This window comes from Sciurus carolinensis, chromosome 9 (genome assembly GCF_902686445.1).
Source record: "Sciurus carolinensis chromosome 9, mSciCar1.2, whole genome shotgun sequence".
Classification (NCBI taxonomy): domain Eukaryota; kingdom Metazoa; phylum Chordata; class Mammalia; order Rodentia; family Sciuridae; genus Sciurus; species Sciurus carolinensis.
Window position 1 is genome coordinate 58,327,066 of NC_062221.1, and position 17,484 is coordinate 58,344,549.

The 17,484-nt window shown below is 38.8% G+C and overlaps 1 protein-coding gene across 8 annotated transcripts in view; it reads left to right on the forward strand.

Moving 5' to 3' along the window:
• The window catches only part of Lpp (LIM domain containing preferred translocation partner in lipoma), a 651,895-nt gene that overhangs the window by 166,703 nt on the left and 467,708 nt on the right, over positions 1 to 17,484 (forward strand). The window lies entirely within an intron of this gene.

Below are 17,484 nucleotides of genomic sequence, written 5' to 3' on the forward strand. Positions count from 1 at the left end.
ATGATTTTCTGGCCAGTACAGAAGATTCACATTTAATGAATATTTAATTATATGTCATATGCTGTGTACTAGAATGTTCTTATTGTTTTATTGCATCTGCAGTTAGTATGTGGTGAAAGGGCTTTTCACTTAGTCTTCTTACCCTTGATCAAATGCATTTTTCACTATACTATACTGTCAGAGTTACCTGTCTCTGAAGGGATCAAAGAATATTAGTAGTATCAATCACTATTTTCATCTGCCCAACAAATTATCTCAAAAAATATAATCCAATGTTGCGATAACAACAGCAACAAAATCCCAAGAACACAGATTATGAGTTAGAGTCTTTTGAAGCCCAGAACCCATTAAATTGCATACCACTCTACTGGGGACCAGTGCAAGAAGGTAGACCTTTGGCAGATGAATACATTGATCCTGAGTTTGCCAAGAAATGGAGGTCAATGGCAGGAAAACATTTTTAAAGAAGTGCCATATTTGTAAGATTCGCAGTGTGATTTTCTCTTGCAGCTAACCTGCTGATTAACTGCACCTCTAAGTAAGCTCTACTATGTATTTTTTTACAAGTCTTAGCCAAAGAAAAGGAGAAGCAATCACCAGGATGTTCCTCACTGTAGTTTTTTTAGAATGTAACTTGGTGGAAGATGTGATAGCATCATTTAAAATACTGTAAAGTTTAATTCTCCTGAATATGTTATTTATGTCTTGGGTATATCATTTTTTTGATCTTGAGCTGCAAACATAAGTTTAGTTACACAGACCTTTGGAAATCCTGAGATTGGTTGGTTTTGTCCCATATGGTAGGACTTAGCAATTTGGAATTGAGTGGAAATTATGGTGTTAAGTTAATGCAATTTTCAAAGCTAACTTCCATCACGTATTTTAAAAAGAACATACCATATACAAACAGGTGGATGATGTATGGACTGGGAAACTTATATAATTAAATCAGAAATAGTACCCCATTGAGTTTTTTAGATTTTTTCCTTCATGCCTACAGAAGAGAGCATTATTAAGAAAAAGGTATAGGCAAAAATCTAAGAATGTTGTCTGGCCAATATTTTAGTTCCAGTGTAGTCCAAAAATTGTCCCTGCAAAAATTCTTTTTCAATGTATTATTTTCACAGACAAATATATCTGGTCACAGTTTTGATAGCTCTCGCAGGCAGAGCTTGTTCATTTAGAAACTGCAGAACCTTCAACCAGATGCTAGTTGTTAAATGTGAACAGAATAAACTGAAAAATGGTTAACTGTGTCCCCTTTCCCACTGAAATCCATCTTGAAGTTACCAAAACGTGTTTTGAGCAAACCATGAAATGTTCCAAAATCTGCTTGAAAAAGAGGAATTTTATCTGTCTGGCCAGCACTACCTGCCCCCTCAACAACTCGTCCATTTATCTATCTACCCATGAATCTAATCTGTATCTTTTGGAGGTAGGGACTGGTCAGGAAGGAAGGATAGAAACTTCTCAAATATAGTTAGGAAGGAGGGGAGGTAAATATTCTGGGAGCATGCTATGGAAATATAGAATAATCTGTGGTAATTAATGGCATCAGTGGCAGTAATGAAGAAAGAATAACAGTTTAAATAAATCATTAGACCTGACAGTAGAAGTGTCAACAGGTAACCACTTAATGAGTATAATCATTGTTTTTCTCTGTTTTCAACGTTGATCTACCTGCAGTGTGTTCCTTGTCCCATTTCTAAACCAAATCTATTTAAAGCCGTACTCCATGGAATCTGAAATGGTATACTCTGTTTACTATTTAGAGTTGATACCTCATGTTCTTTAATAGGCAAGATCTGTTCTAGAACGAGGACAGGCTTCTGGCCTCCTCTAGACTGTTGATTTTCCCTCGTTTCCATAGGGTGATTCATTAACAAGGATGAATAATAGCCAATTAATTCTCATGTGCTTCTCTAGATTGCCAGAGTGAATTGTTTATTATAATTTGGGAGAAAATAGCCCCAGTTTTCCTTAAATACAATTCTTTCTTTCTTTCTTTATTTTGAAGGGAAGGCAGAGGCAGTAGTTAGAAATGAACTTCCCTCCTTGGTTACCTGGATAGAATCTCATTGTTTTTGAGATTGAAGTAATTTTTTTTATATGTCATGTAAGCCAGAAATCATGAAAATCTGCTTCTAATTCAAGCCTTGTTGTCAGTGAGTGTCTCCTTGGGCAAGTCATCTCCCTGGGGTCTATTTCAGAACTTAACAGTGTACAGAGCTGTACTGGTTGATCATGGCATTTCTTCCAGTTAAACGTTCTATTCTCTATTATTTTATTTCCTTGCCAGTCTCTTCTTCTCTCTGCTGCCACATTTCCAAAATCCAATGACTATTACAGAGCTCTGTGTGAAAATGTTCTTCTATTTAGCTTTTACTTCTGTTAGGCACTGGAGAAGCAGCTAGAGATTTAAAGTGTCTGTGCCCATTCATTCGTCATTTTTATCATGGCTGTCCTCTGGTTCCAACGTCATCCATTTTCAAGGTAGAAAGGGGAATAAGCCCACCTCTCCCTCTCTATATGTCATCATTCTAGTCCTTGTTTTTAGAGAACCTGGTACCCTCACCACTGTTAACACCATTCAGAGGTGGGGGTTCCTCTTCTGTTGTTTGACTTTTCTTGGGTGAGTAATTGGACCCATAAGGAAGAGTCAAAACACCAAAGTCAGAGGGAACTTTAAGACTCAATCTTCCAATGAAATTTTCCATGTCAGAGGAGGAGATTTTGGGCTCAGGGTGGGAATCCAATTTGTTTAAGGGGTGGTAGCTAGTCCTGGGCTGCGGTTTCTTCTTTTCACTTCAAAATTGTATCTTTGCTTTGGTTGAGAAATCTCTTCTTTTAAATTGTTCTTTCTCTTCCTAATATTTAAAGGGTCATGTCTTTCAGACAAAACCAATCTCAAAGTTAATGTGAGATGTCCTTTGAAGTATAAATGAACCTGAAGCATCTTTATTCATTCCATACAGCAGAGGCACAGAAGGTTAGGCTGGCTTCTCTGTGTTGATTAGGAGAATGTGGGTCCCCTCGTAGGCCTTCCTCTAAGAGGTTATTTGGCTCCGACCTCACCACTGTCTCCACCACCTGCCTCCTGCCCTTTTCTGATCCAATATATTATAAGAAGCTGAGGATGAACTCCTAGATGGCAATGAACTGCACATCTTCGGAAACATTCATAAAAAGAAGACAGATGAGAGATTGATATACAAGAGGACAGGAGAGTAATAGCCTATACACTGATATCTAGTTCAGTGCTGGCTATTGCCAGTTGCTGGGACCACACAGGATTTGTAGTGGTGCATCTCACTTTTTCAGACCTTCTTGCTATCTTGATGCAGGGACTGAGAAGCAGCTGGTAAATTGTTGTCAAAACCATACTCTTATTTTCATGAGACTTTAAGGTTCAGAGAAAAGTGTAATAATCATAAGATAGAAGATAATTTAGCAATTACTGAATCTGAATACTTACAACCACATAGTACAGAGATTCAAAGAGTAGCAATGATTTTGCTAAGTCTGCGGTTCAAATCTTGACTCTTATTTTATTTGCTGTGACTTTGGTGAAGGCCTGGCCTTTCTCTGAGCCTTGCTTTCTCCATCTGTGAGATGGACATTGGTGGGTGGAGGAGAGGATATCAAAGGTCACCCAAGCTCTGATTGTCACGAGTCTTAGATGTTCCTAAGCCCTTATAGCAAGTTTGTAACCATGCCATGTCTTAAATTAGGAGACCCTCTCTCTGGTTTGGTGTGATCATCATTATAACTTCTGTTGCCCATGTTTGCATCCCTCAGACTTGTGTTAGTAAATAAAATTTTGTCCTTCGAGCTGATAAGTTCCTTCCTGCTTGCTTAAGGCAGTAGTTTCTCTCTCTCTCTCTCTCTCTCTCTCTCTGTGTGTGTGTCTCTGTGTGTCTCTGTGTGTGTGTTTGTGTGTGTGTGTACGTACACATGCCTACACACACTTGTGTTTGGGGTAAGGAGAAGGTTATGGAAGTGTAGGAAACTCAGATGAACCTGTGAACTCTCTTAAAAAAAAAAAAAAAAGTACCTCTGCAGAGAATACTAACCACAATTCCAGGAGTTTTATAGCCACTCTGAAGGCCATATATGAGTTCTAGGGTAGGCAAAAAATGTTTTTCTGCGTGGGAAGTCTGAGAAGACATGTGGTTGGCACTCATTTCCTTTAGCTGTTAGATTTTTCCCACAGTTCACCTATTGTTCCACTCTGGTTCTCAGTTTGGCTTAGAATGGCTCTGGACATTTACTGTTGTCAACGTTAAGTGATTTCATACTGAAAATCTTACTACTTTATTAATTAATTCATTTTTTCACTTACATGCACTTTGAACCCAGAATCTGCTAAGTGCGAGTTACTTTTAATACCTTACATTATTTTATTTAATCTTATAAAATGGGAAATTATCCCCCCCCCTTTTTTTTTTGTGAAAGGAAACCAAACTCAGGTTGAATAACTTGCTCAGAGTTGTACAGTTAATAAAGAGCAAAATTTGAGTTTAAATCCAGATCTGCTCCAAAATATGTGACTCTCTTCAGAGATAACACTGAATATGAATAAGGACGACAAAGCAAATTTATAAACCATGGAAATCTCTGGTAGAAAATGGTAAATGGGCCCCAGAGGAGTATAGCGATTGTGTGCTGTGGGAGTTTGGTGAGGGACAAGATCACACTTTCTGAATCACTTATATGATAATTCACTAATTAAATTCTTATCCAAACCTTAAGGCCAAAAAAAAAGTCAAACAGTTATATAAATGCACTATAAACAACTCATAGTTTCTCATTGTTTTTCATACTTCCATCAGGTTAGTTGCCTCAATAAGTGAGATGAAGAGACAGAGGGTAATTGGGATCATGGTGCCCTGATCATACTTCGAGTTATTGACCAAATTGGAATTTCAGTGCTCTGGGGAATCTGTTGTTGTTTTTTCCCTGTTATATTGAGCGTGGGACTTCAACAGAGATAGATTTCCGACCATGCCTAGATCAGCACAAATGCAGATGTGAGCAGCTAGAGTTTGGATTCTGCCAAGTTGTAATGACTGCCACATGTGAGAAGTGAAAACTTAGTGCTGGTGACCCTCTGCAAGCACACATGGGAGACAGGAGAGTGAAAACCAGTGTTGGAATGGCAGAGGCCTCAGAGGTTGTCAGGGGCAACACCTCACCTTACAGAGAAGCAAGTGGAGGCTAATAGGGCATAACCAAAATTCAGGCAGCAGTTTAATGACTCCCTGGGAATAATGGTAGAACAAGAACCAGACTCATGTCAACACTCTATAAAAATACTGACTTATAGTTTCTGTCTTCCTTTGGCTCACCCTGATAGACTGATATACCTGGATTTGGAACCCACCATTATGACCTACATGGCCTAAAATAAGTTACATGATTGCTTGGGGTCTCTGCTTTGTTGTTTGTAAAATGAAAATCATACCCTACTGACAAGTGATTGTGAGGATAAATTAAATACCTTTGTGCTGTTCCGTACACAGAGGTATTATTGTCTGTCATGGTGTGGTTCTAGAATGTCCACCAAAGTCTCATGTGTTCTCAGATCCGATTTCTGGGAAGCAATTGGATTATGAAAGTTCTGATCCTAAGTGGATTAATCCATTGATGACTGAATGGGAGTTGGGACCTGGTTGGAGGAGGGTCAGTGGGGGTGTGCCTTGGACGGGTTTATCTTCTTCCCCACCCCAGTCCTTTCTCTCTGCTTCCTGACTGCCAGGTTGCCATGAGATAAAATCAGCTTTGCTCTGCCATGTCCTTCCACCATGATGTTCTGTTTCACCTCAGGCCCAGATCAATGTAACTGGCTGACCCTGGATTGAATCTGAAACCATGAGCCAACATAAATCTTTCCTCCTCTAAGTTGTTCTTCTCAGATACTTTGGTCACAAAACAAAAAATTGACTTAACACATTGTCCGTGTTATTAGTAATCCTTATCAAAGCTTAATGAGATAGACATACTTACCTTATTTTCACAGAATCTATTTCCTAACTTCATCATGACAGTTCTTAGGTTCTTGTTTCTTAGGATGATGGGCTCAATAGCACTTTGGAACTTGTTAGAAATGCAGATCTCAGGCCATACTCCAGACATCTTGAGTTAGAATCTGTGTTTTAACAAGATCCCCAGGTAGTTCACATGCTCATTAGAGTTTAAGAAGCATTCCTGTAGGCCTGAGACCAATTTCAAGGATCTTGGCCATGACCTGCTGACAATGACTGGCACTCTGCCTGCATTCTTGGGGCATGCAGTACCCAGGCCTTCAGATAGCGGCAGGGAACCCTGGGAATCACTCCCGGGGAATAACGGAGGATCAGCTTGAAGGGATCCAGCAGGCTTTATCTTTTCAACACCCTTCATTTCCTCAGAAGTACTATTCACAAGGGGTCAAACCTGATTGGATTCCAAGTCTTTCCTATCCCAAAGTCCATGTTCTTTTTATTAAATCACAATGTCTCAGTCAAGAGGAATGCTGGACTGTGTGTATGATAACTCTTCCTTCCCCATAGTGTGAATATTTCAACACTGGCTGTTTTACTCTATTACTCAATTCCTAGAGGGGAAGAATTTAAAAAAAAAAAATTAAAAGAAGCTTGAGCTGAAAGCCAGGATCCTGCAGCTTAATCAGTTATTTTCATTTTTTAATGAGGGTGACTATTGTGAAATAAGTAATTATTAATTACTCAAAACTAATGAAATATTTTAGTTTCCTTGCTAAAAAAGCATATGGAAGCTAAAAGAAAGCATATGGGTGTTTTTTGGGAAGCATATTGGTGGATGGACAAATTATAGTGGTGCCAATATGCCTTTGCTGTCTGGCTAGGGCCATCGCTACGTGTGCTGGCATCTAGTCCTTATGTGTTTGAAGACATTTTAAAAAATTTCCTGTCTGATATGTGCCTTGGGTTGCCTGTAGAGTTCCACAGTTCTGTCTCATAAATCTTTCTACCATGCTTGCACTCAGACATTCCCAGGTGAGTGTCTACTCAGTATACAACTTTTGCTGTAAGTAACTACGGTGCTCCTTCCTTCCAAATATCTCTTTTCTTCTGTAATGGACAAAATGGGCCTGTCCAACTGAGGACCAGGTTTTGAGAGTCTGTCTATCCAATGGTAAAAGCAGAACCCTAAGAGGCAGAAGAACTAGGACCCTGTTGCTCCATTAAGGTACTCTGTGTTAGCTTGATGGATTTGAAGACGTTTGAAATTATTGTTGTTCCATTAGGAACTCTTGTGTAAAAAGCTTGATTGATTTGAAGATGGTTGAAATTATTTTGGCTGTTTTTGCAATGATCAGAGGCAACATGATATATTTGAGAAGGTACCTGGCTGAGTGTCAGAAAACCAAGGTTCTGTACCGACTTCATAAGCATTTACTTAGGGCCTACAAGCAATTTAGCTTGCTGAGAAGTTGAAGGAGGGAGCTGGCAGGCATGTGGCCGTGAGTTTGATCTAGGGCCAGACAGAACCCAGTGCAGTGTGTGAGTTAGTAATGCACTTGCGGAGCAAGAGAATTTGGAGAACTCTTTCTTCCTGGAGGTTTTCTTATAGAACCAGTGACTGCAGTTGACTGTGAAACAATAATTACATGGGCTTTGATGAGACATTACATGGAGTTGAAGAATAAATCTATAGAAGGTAAGAGAGAATCTATTTGAGGCAGGACCTAGAAGCAGGTGAATATCAGTCATGACCAGAGAAGTAGGCATAGATCATTGAACTGTGTACTTGAGAAAAACCACTTCTTTTCTGGTGAACTTCAGTCTCTTCATCTGTAATATATGAGCTGTGGACAGATGATTCTTAAGAAGCCTCAAGAAATCCTGCTAGAATTCTACAAGATCTCTTGTCTTCAGGTAGATAAGTCACTTAGCTAAACCCTGACAACTGAATAGTGGTGACAGTGCAAGGCCCAGAACCCACCTGCCTGTTCCTATGTCAGTGCTCCTCTTACTGCCCACTGGGCATGCCAATGGTGGGTGGGTGGGTTAGGCATTGCCCTAATCTTTACTGTATGAATCATGGAATGTTAAAGTTTTCAAGGTATGGCATTTGTAAGAGACTCATCTGTTCCAGGATTGAGGACCCTTCTGCTGCAGAGAGCCAGCTTGTATGTGATACATTTCCTCTTTTATGTCTGTATGATCCTTGATTCCTTGTCTGAAAGACCAGCACTACCCTCCTCCAAGGGAAATCTTCCCTGCCAAACTTGGCTCTGGAATCCAGTCTTGGCTTGCTTTCTTCTTCTTCTTTTTTCTTCTTTTCCTTTTCTTAAAATTTTATTTATTTATTTTTTTAAATTGTTCTAATTCGTTATGCATGACAGTAGAATGCATTTGTGCATTTTGATACCTAATACAAAAATGGAGTGTAATCTCTCATTTTTCTGATTGTACATGCTCATGCTGCTGTTCTTTTTTTTTTTTTTTTTTTTTTTAATGGACTCTTACTATGTTGCCCAGACTGTCCTCCAACTCCTGGGTTCAAATGTTCTTCCATCTTAGTGTCCCCTGTAGCTGGGACTATAGGTGTTTCCTCTGCACCTGACTCAAATTTGTTTTGTGATTAAACTTTATTTTATATTGCCGTCTTTTCATTGTCTGCTGCTCTGGTTTCTCTGGCATGATGCTGTGGGCACAGTGTTCAATAAAGAAGCACATGACCATGTTCTTCAGCTTATTCCTCTGCTTATTGCTTGTTTCTGAAGTAGTTATACAGCTTATAGGCTTGTAGATCTTCAGAACTGGAAAGGGACTTGAAAATACTGTGTAGTCCAGCCCCGCTCCTAGAGAAGAAATGACTTACCCTACTTACCTGCCTAATTAGTGGTAGGTCTGAAAATGGTGCCCACATCTGACCAAACATTAGAGAGAGATTGGTGTTTGAGTCTCTTCTTATCAACAAATCTTGGATGAACTCTGCTTTTCATGAAGACCATTAGTAATAATGTGGTCCATGTGGCAGCTGCTGTATTAAACAGATGGAAGTCAGCAGACACTCACTGGCTGTCTACTACGTGACAGGCCCTGTGCTGGGTGTTTTCCCAGAGCTTAGCTTGGGCAGTTGTCAAAAGATAGAATTCTCATTCCTATATGAGGGAGACAGGTTGTTTGTAAAGAGGACATTTAATAAAAACCCTTACCTATAAGCTTTTCTATATAGTGGTAGATACTTCCCTCTTAGAATCTGAGCTCAGGGCTCTGCAGAGTGGCATGTATGAGTATTCTGAGAGGCTTAGATGGTGGAGACTAGTGAAAACAGGCAGAGATTATAATACACACTGAGGAGAAAGGTCTGTGGTTGCCTGGGTAAATAGGGGACCCTCTTCTCCATACATGCATCTCTGAGTCTCTGGAGAGCTGGGACTTGGGTCCCTATTAGATCTTCTTATATCTTACTCTCCCCCTCTTCCTAGCTAGGCTTGATCCCAATGAGAATCTTTTTCTCCCTCCTATTCAGTTTTCTTCTATTTCTTTTGCTACTCCCCCTTCTTCCTTCTCCTGAGTTAACCCTGGATGGCTTAGGGTCTTGAAGACTCTCCCACAGCACAGTCCTCTGGGTTGGGCTGTGAAAGAGCTGGCAAGGAAGATGATCCACAAATCTGTTAAACGCACAGTAAAAATAGCTTATGATCTATGGGACTCGTATTAAGCGAGTTGATATTAACGAGGTTTGAGTGCTGCTCTGAAATGTGGCAGCTGCACACACGTACTGGCTGCTTCTCCTTCCTACCTCTGGCAGCTTGTGAGCAGTGTTGCCATGACACTCCCTGGGCTCTGTTTAGATCAGCTATTTTCTGAAGGAGTCCCTGACCTTCCCCACAATAGAAACCGTTGATGTGGTCATGTCAGAGGCTCTTCAGGATCTCTGTGACTGGTGAGCCCTTAGTGGTTACTTGGAAGCTGCTGGAAACTGTAGGATGCAGACATTGAACATTTAGGAGCAAGAAGGACTGTTCTATAACCTTACTCTAACTGGATTTGTGAGGATATTGTGGTCCACTGAGGGGAATATCTTGCTCAAGGTCACAGACTGAAATAGAGACAAGGCTGGAACAGAAGTTCAGCTCTCCTGATTCTTAGCCTGGTGAGGTTCCTACTGTGTCCTCCTGACCCCTGCCTGAGTGCCTCTTTAACCATGAAGGCTGTGTCTGGATTGGGCCCAGGGATATTACTGTCCCCAGGAATTGAAGATGAGAAAAGGGAGAGGAACCCAGCACAGAGAAAGGAATGAGGAAACGAGGGGGGAATAGTATGTTTGTGTGTGCCTCTCAAAGTTCATGGTTTGGAAGCTTAATCCCTAATGCAAAAATTGGGAGGCAGAGTGTGATCAGAGGGGATTGTGTTGTGAGGGTTCTGCCCTCAGGATTGTACCATGCTGTTGTTGGGGGAGTGTGTTAGTTATCTCAAGAACAGGCTTGTTATAAAGACCAGTTTGGCCTCCTCTTGCTTTCTTCCTCTCTTCCCTTGCACCTTCCACCATGGGATGATGCCACACAGGGGCCCTGACCAGATGCCAGTGCTGTGCTCTTAGAGTTCATGGATTTTTTTATAAATGACCCAGTCTCATGAATTCTGTCAGAACAACACAAAACAGCTAAGACAAGGAGTAAGACACTCAGTAAGTGCCCAAGGTGCCAGTCCGCAATTGATGCCCCTTCACAATGCCCTTCCAGGCAGAACTCTTCCATCAGATCCACAGGTCCAGTGGATGCTTACAGGGCAGGAAAGAAATAATGGCATGTACTCTGTTGCTCCAAACCCTTTCCTACCATCACATTGGATTTCACTTAAAACTCCCACTATAGCCATTACATTGTCAGTACCATACTGTATCATTATTATTTTTATACTTTTTTATATAATGATAAGTATTATTGTTGGGAGTTCATATGTGAAATGCTGACTTCTCCACACCTCCTAGGGGCTGGAAGCCATGCCTTAGAAGACTCTTCCTTCTTTCATTCTCTCCTTCCTTCCTTCCTTCCTTCCTTCCTTCCTTCCTTCCTTCCTTCCTTCCTTCCTTCCTTCCTTCCTCCTTCTTTCTTTCCTTCCTTCTTGCCTTTCAATCATGGCACATGGCAGAGACCTAAACACAAAGATTAAGCATCTAGTAAATTTTATCTGAGTTGAACTTAGTTGGATACAGATGACCTCTTAAAAATTGTTATTAATTGCTGGTGAAAGTTATCTAATTAAGTGATCTCACCAATGCAAATTCTGTTAAGATTTTGTATGTTCTTATTTAATTTCCATAAAACTCAGTATGCTTTTATTATTCTCATTTTATAGTGAAATTATGGAAGTCAGGTGACCTGCTCAAATTCATCTCAAGTAATAAGTGCTGGAGAATTGATTTGTATCTAGATTTTCTGTCTTCAAATATTATAATTTTACTTTTGTTCCTCCCCAGGATGTACCAAAGAGACCTTATTCCTTGCAAGTGGTTCAGGCTCCTAGTGACAAGACTCTAGCCTTTTTAGGTCATAACTTACCCCTTAAGTGTTTGGGAAAATAATTACAAGGCCTTGGGTTCAAACAGTAATTTATTATGCTTTGGGTAAAACTTGAACTGATTTATTTTCCCAGTAAGCCAGGGGAAAAATACTGGATTTCTATCTTTTTAAATTTGAAATAAGCTTTGAAATAGTTTGTAAGAGTCCTTTAACATTTGACAAACAGACAGACTACAGGGTTTTAGGCTGTCTAGCCTAGATGACTTGATTGGATGAATAACAAAACTGACCATTTTTTTTTTTTAATTACGAAAAAGTATGCAGGATCTTTTTCCCCACATTTTTTCCCATATTTTATTCCTCATATTCATACATGCATGCAGTATAATGTATAATTTGGCCAATTTCTTTCCCCAGTATTTCCCCTTTCAGAAGAAAGAATTTTTGAATGCTACTACTAAAATCCAATTTTTGGTGATTATTTTCGTTTTTATAGGTTTTCCTCAATATTTTCCATATTGATTAGATAATACCCATGATGCTTTCCTAAATTCTATAGGATTAAGTTAGTTTGATAACATTTGTATCAAACACCACAAGTGTAGACCAGTCTTCTTTTTCTATGTATGTACTCAGAAAGAATACCATGACTTCATTTAAATTTCAGTGCAGAGGCAAAGCTGATTTGTAGTAAGTATAATATCTTGTTATATATAGATCTCATGTTTCCTTTTTGTATCTTTCCAGGTGTTTAAGGAGGAGGATGAGTTGAATAATAATGGTATGGTGTCCAGATAGAAAGTTGAATACCAAAGACAAATATGCATGTGGATCTATTTTTGTATTTTGTGTGTGACATTTGCATGTATGTGTTGAGATGATGGTCTTTTTATAAATTTTTCAAAATTTGGAAGTACATGATAAAAATTTTAATTGATTTTTGAGATAGGGAGGGATATTTTATATTTTATTTTAGATTTACAGGTAAAGCCAAAAGCTAGAAAATTGTATCAGTTGGTAGCAAATGAGAGTCAAACACTATATGCTTTCCTTGAGAAGAAAGTTTGTCATGGGAATTGGAGTATCTCAAACACTTTTTAAATTTCTTCAGCCCTCATTGATATCAACAGTTTGCTTAATTCAACTGAAATATTTTGGTGTGTGACAATGATTCTGGGAATATGTTATTTACTATAATAAGTTCAAAAGAAAGAAAGAAAGAAAGAAAGAGAAACAAAGGAAAACAAAGAAGTAAAAGGCAAAAAAAGCCTCACTTGGCACCTTTCTTGCTTGTGACATACCTGCTTTACTTTAGAATTTCTTAATGTGTGTATCTGAGTCCAAGGTAGTTTTGGAGCACCTTGAAGACAAAAGGTGCATTTTATGTATGTTTGTGACAATGATTTTAGGAACTCAAGTGCAGTAAGCTAAAATGATCTTGATAAAATCCCTTGCTGGGAGTTTACAAACATTCTGAACCTCTTTAGAACTCATCCCACTATTCTTTAAATCCTGCATCATAGACTTTCTGTGGAATGAGGTCCATCTGCCTTTTTTCAAAAGAAAGGGGTACTTCAGGAGTGAAATAGCCTGTTTACATACTGGCCCAAACTGTTAGTGCTGGAAAAGGTTTCATACATTATAAAATGTTACAGAGCTAGAAAAAATATACACATATAATATATAGAGTGCATATATATGTACATATATATATATATATATGATCTGTTCCTTGTCACAATATTTAACCCAAAGTACTATTTACAGTAATGAATCAAAATGTCAGTTTTAAAAATATGAAGTGTCAAAGTGTTCCCACGTTGCAGAAAAGTTTGATGTGACAGTTTGTTAATCATATGACTATTATATCAAATGTGTCTCACAATGTTTTTTGCTCAGTGCTCTCTCTGGTAGGCTCCTCACACTTTTTTGTTGAATTCTTAGTTCAAGTTACTAACCCAAGGAGCACATTTGGGTTACGTGTCTCCCACACCTCACACAAATGCTGCTATGTTTTTCTGTGCTTAAAACTGAATGGATTTCACATCATTTTAGAGTGGTTTGATTTTGTGCCTGACACATTTATGTATAGTAGCTTAAAAAAAGTCTCTACTGTAATTTTGCTGTTTTCACTGAAGAACCATCACATAAAACTTCAACTTATAGAATGAACGTTTTGTGTTTCTCTGAGCTGGGTTTCCCAGGGTATCATTTAGCTGTCTGTATTTGTTAGTGCCCACTCTGACCTTGGACGTGTTTTTTGAATTTTGCTTGGCACATTCATTGTATCAACTCCTTCATCCTTCTCAAAGGATTGAATTTTAGGACACAAATATTATATATTTGGGAAAAGGCAACACAGTTTCTTTTAAGAAAATTTATGGCTGTTCTATTTACTAGCTCTCTGTCCATGGACCACACTTAATCTCCATGCCTCAGTTTCTTCTGAAGAATTATTAAGTGTGAAATTAGATTAGTTCAGAGAATTTATAAACTTGTGCTTTCAGGAGCTCTAGGCTTAGAGCAGCAGAGAAGCCTCCAATGATGGGCTGTGAACAGGGAAGTGAGGGCCTCAGCCCTGCAAGCCCAGTGATTCTGCTATTGATTTGTTAAAGTTAGAGTATTTTATACTATTTCTTTTAAATAAAAGGTTCCACTGCTTGGCCTGATGGCGGTTGGTCACCACCCTCCTAGTTAAACCAGCATCTGCATTCTCTCACTCCGTGGCTGATTTCCTGCAACTTTTCCATGGGTGACAGTACTGATGGTCCTGGCTATTCTGACCTCTGTGGGAGTTCTTCTAGTGGTCAGGATTCTCCATGCTGAGATTTGAGCCAAGAGTTACTGGGACCTCATTTGAATTTTATATTAATCCATCCTTCCTATCATTTCAGTTTTCATAGACTTTATAACTTAGCAGATTTTTCAGTTCATTAAAGACCATTATTTAGAACAAATAGAGACAGAGGAAAGTATAGAAGCTTTAGCAGGTCTTTCATCTGCTTCTGTTCAAGTATATGAACTTTACTCCTTAAAGTTAATGAGTTTCAACCAGTTTGGAGAGGAGGGTGAACACCCACAACTTGAAATCTTAATTCATTCTTGAATTTCCACTCTCCATTCTCTCCCTTCTTCCCTATAAACACACTATCATGAGATCCACTTTGCATGGTGTATCCCTGTATATATCCCCAGATATGGTAGATACTCACAAAGGACAAAGTTGTGCATTATAATCAAGGCAGAGATTGTAAGGATGACAAATGATCAAGGGGAATGAATAGTAATACTCCCCCAAACTGGTAAGTATCAATATAACAAATAAACTTGCAGAAAATATTTTACATGGATAAAAAACTGGAATAGAGACTGACTTATTGTTTTACTAGATGCCAAAGGGTCATTTCTAAAGTTCCTGAGTAATCAATCTGTGGAATTGGTTTAAGTCTTTCTTTTCTTTTCCTTTTCAATGACTGCCTTTTAATTGTTAAATGACAGCATGGTAGTTCAAAGAATGCATATATCTTAATAAAATCACTGCCTTGAAAACAAACATTACAATGACTTCAACTTTTCATTGCTACAATGCTATAAAAAACATCTTTACTTTTTATTAGATCTAAGTAGAAATGTTAAGTTAAAGGGCAAAGTTGGTAAGTCAAGTTATGCTTCTCACCACCAAGCACATTATTAATTTATAATTCCTTCAATAATATGTAAGTATGTCTATGTTCTTGTACCCTTAAAAGCACCAGAGAGTTTCATTAATTTTTGCCAAATAGGTGCCCCCAAATCTGATTCACACTTCTCTTTAGTTGGCCATCTCTTTTTAGCTTAACCATTTATATTTATTTCCTGATAACTGCATAATCATTTATGAGACCACATCCCCACTGGGATTTTGCAAAAGAGAATGCTGTACTTTTGTGAATGACAGTGAACACTTTCTTGAAGTGAAATTCTCTCATAACAAATCTCATAAAATCTGTGCGATTTCAAAATAGCAGCTGAGTGCCAAGTCAGCAGTATTCTTTCCCTAAGTTATATATCAGCCACTAGGGATGTACCTGAGTTTATGGGAGGGGGCTGAACCAAAATCCATGAACTGAATATTTATACAAAACCCAGGAGTGATTCCTTGTTTACTGCCCGAGGAAATTGGTGAAATGAGGCAAAATATTTTAAACAAATGTTGAACTCTAAAAACATAGTTACAAATGAAATAGAAAACATTCTGTGTATAATTTTGTCCAAAGTGAACAGGATTGTTTGGCTAGAGGTATCACAGTCAGAACAAACCAAAAACCAGCATGTTTACTTAATTGTTTGGTTTCTTTCTGCCTTTTTTCCTTCCCCTTTAGAATGTAAAGACCTTGAATTCAGGACCTCATCTGTCTTGTTGTCTGTTTCCTGGGACCAGGAGTCAGTCACATCTGGGTCATCTATGAGTTTGATAAATATTCAGAGAATGGAAAAATAATTTTTGGTAGATAGCATATTGAAGGAAAAAATGACAATTGTTCTGGAAAATTCTGGTAAGGCCACTTCTGTACTTCCTGGGACATTTACTATGTGCTTACTGAGTTAGACACTATTCCAAGTGTTTGCATCATTAACTCAATTCTTACAACCAACCTTTGAGGAAGGTACTATAATTATTACTATTTCACAGGTGAAAAATTGAGAACCAGAGATTTTATATAGTTAACCCAAGATCACGTGGTTCATGATAGATAAAGCCAGGATTTGAACTCAGGTACTTTGTCTCCAACAACTACTCTCTGAACTACTAAGCAATATTGTCTCTGTACAATCATTATAATTAATAGCACCTTTTGTTCTGCCTTCTAGTATGTTGGAAGACTAAAACAAGATGGTAGGTGTGAAAGCTTTAGGGAGAGTACAAATCAACTGGTGAAGTTAAGTCAACACACAAATAACTATAATTTAAGTAGGAAAGTAGAAACTTACAGATAAAGTTCAGAGAAGGAAAAAGAGCAGTTACTTCTAACTGGGATGGAAGACAGGCACTTAAGAGGGAAAGCTTCACAGGGCAGGGGTTGGGTGACAGTTGGGTTGGCCTTATGAGATTTTGATAAAAGGAGACACTTTCTAAGGGAAGGGAGTAAACAGTGGTAGAAGTACCAATCTAGTGCTGTTTAGTTTAGCAAACCTTATCCAAAACAGTGTAATGATGAATGGGGAAAGGGGAGATGTTTGTGGTGGGAGGAAAGGAAACCATGAGGGAGGTCCTGAATGGGAAGATGAAAGCATAGCAGAAGCCTTTTCATATCTTTCAGGAGCTCAACTCTGGGCAAATAGAAGAGCCCTTTCTTACCCTTATCATGCTTGAGCTCATCTGTTTTTAATGCATTGTCTATAAATATTAGTCCATGAGGGTTCCACTCTAGATAGAGAGAGCAACCACATAGGCTGGAAAATGCTGCATCCTTTGGCGCCCTCTTAGTGCTGACAGTGTGCATTAGCACGCTCAGTCTCTTAGGAAGTCCTGTGGGATAGCAGTCATCTTGTTTACTCTGACTCTGACCTTGAGAGTATTTTCCTTTGAGCAACTCTGGTCAACATCCCCTAGAAAACACTCTAGGAGTCTGGCACCATGATGCATGAATGTAATCTCAGTGACTCCGAAGGTTGAGGCAGGAGGAGTGCAAGTTCAAAGCCAGCCTCAACAACTTAAGAAGAACTGTCTTGAAATAAAAGATTTTAAAAAAAGGCTAGTGATGTAGCTCAGTAGTTGAGTGCCCCTGGGTTTAACCCCTAGTATCAAAACAAAACAACAACAACAAAAAAAAAAGAAAGAAAGAAAACCCTTTAGGAGACCCCTTCAGCCTACCAGCTGGGCTGATTTTGTGTTCACTTTCCAACACATTGTGCTTCTGCTGAACACAGGTCACCTTAGGGCAGAACTAGATTCATTCTCAGGACAGTCAAAAGTCCCATTCTGAAAAGTTAGAGCACATTTGCCT